Consider the following 2077-nt stretch of genomic DNA (forward strand, 5'->3'; position numbering starts at 1 on the left):
CCGTGCTGCCCCAATGGCGCCTAGGAAAAACCCAGACCCTGTCTTCCCTGATTGGGGTCAGGGCCCACAGGCCCAATCTGCCCTTGTCCTAGGCGCCCCAGTCCTTTTTCTGTCTCTTACCCCATTTTTCTCATCATGTTAATTGCTTGTGGTGAATATTCATTAGATAAGGTTAGCCCCATTTCCTGCATGACGTCTCGTCCCCATAGGTTAACGGGTAGAGGAAGCACATAAGGGGTGAACCGTCCTTCCTGCCCCTCCATGGTCCTCCAGATAAGGGCCGAGGAGCTAATGGTTGGGTGAGCATTATAACCTAGTCTTTGTAGCGAATGGGAGGCCTCAGTGATTGGCCAAGACTTTGGCCACCAGTGGGAAGAAATTATGCTCTTGTCAGCTCCGGTGTCCAGAATGCCTTCAAAGCGCTTGCCGTTAACCTAGAGAGACAGTTTTGGCCGGTCTTGGAGACTAACAACCAAATAAACTGAATCCTGACCTGAGGATCCCATTTGTTTATCGTCTGGTTTTTGATGGATCTCTCCCGGAAGGAGTAGTAGCTGAGCTATTCTATCTCCTTTGCTGATAGAAAAGACCACATTGGGACTGGAGCACAATGCTTGGATTTCAGGGGTATGTTGATCATCAGTAATACTGGGGTGGACAATCAGTCCCCATAAGGTGAGCGACCCCCGACCCAGGAGAAGGCCCACACTCCCCTGGGGTAAAGGCGCGGGCACTCAAACAGGGACGGGTTGAACCCCCATCTGGGGCATTAGTAAGAAGTTGGAGGAGGCGTGCAAGTCCATTCTTGCTCCGTCCCTGGAGCACCTCGTCGGTCGCCTTGATGAATCTGTTCCCATATTTTTGTGGGCCCTGGGACCGGGGGCCCACTGTCCCGTTTTTTGGATTTTCATTATCAGATGTCTCTAGTGGGGGGAGGATTCTGCCCTTCATATCTCTCACTGAGATACATAGCTCAGCCTTGTGGTAGCCTTTGCCACAATGGGAACAAAGAGTAGGGGGAGCCCTCTCTGTTGACTTGCAGTCCTTTTTTAGGTGTCCCGGCTTTCCACATTTAAAACAGACTCTTTTATTAGGCCCCTTAAAGGGGCGCTTCTGAGATTGTAAAATAGCAGCGGCCAGTCCTGCATTGGTAAGAGGTCCTCCAAGTTCCCTACAAACTCTAAGCCAATCTTGTAGCCCTTTATTTTTTATAGGGGCTATAGCCACGCGACATTCCTGGGTGGCCTGCTCAAAAATAAGTTGCTCAATAAGAGGCGCAGCCGTTTCAGTGTCGCCAAAAATGCACCCTGCCGCCTCTGTCATTCATGCCACAAAATCTGAAAAAGGCTCCTGGGTTCCTTGAATAATCGTAGTGAGTTGGTTATTTACTTCTCCTTTTCTGGGAAGTGCTTTCCACGCCCTAATGGCTGTATCAGCAATTTGCCGATATGCACCCCAATGATAATCTGTTTGATTGGCGGCAAACCGCCCTTGGCCAGTCAAAAGATCGAACATCCATTGTTGCTGTTCTGGAGTCAAGGCCATAGCATTAACCGTGGCCTGCTCCTGAGCTGCCTCATGCCAAAGGGCTTTCCATTCCAAATATTGGCCCATGCTGACAAGTGATGCCTTTGTAACCGTCTGCCATCAGCTGGGGTCATGGCAGTCATAGCCACCCTATCCACTTGAGCTAGAGTGAAATTAGCTGTTACTCCATATTTTCGGACTGACTCTGCCAATTCTTTTATCTGATTGTACTCTACAGGTGCGTGCACCCGTCCTCCCTCTGCTCCTTCAAAGACAGGGTAGGTGAGGTGTAGCTTTCTCTTTACCTTTTCTGGGAGGAAGGAGAAGGCCTTCGGGCGCATCTCGTAAAGGGGGGGGGGGCGCCGAAGGGGCCACCGGTGAAGGGGCCACATGGAACTGCCGTTTTTTGAGCTCCCTGTTACTCGGAGGGTAATCGTCAGGATGATATCTCTCCTCATATCTGGCCGCTTCCTCCTCTACGTCGGCTTCTTCCTCCAGGTCTAAACCTTCATCTCCTGAACTTTCAGAGTTGTCAGAATTATTAGTAGAA

At 50.5% G+C, this 2077-nt stretch overlaps 1 pseudogene; it reads right to left on the minus strand.

Annotated features, from left to right (window-relative positions):
• Positions 1–769: 769 nt before the first annotated feature.
• On the minus strand, positions 770–1868 carry LOC121444514 (annotated as a pseudogene).
• Positions 1869–2077: the final 209 nt, after the last annotated feature.

The sequence above is a fragment of the Microtus oregoni genome, unplaced genomic scaffold (genome assembly GCF_018167655.1).
Source record: "Microtus oregoni isolate MIOR12 unplaced genomic scaffold, Mior012 000129F_ref0000347, whole genome shotgun sequence".
NCBI classification, from domain to species: Eukaryota; Metazoa; Chordata; class Mammalia; order Rodentia; family Cricetidae; genus Microtus; species Microtus oregoni.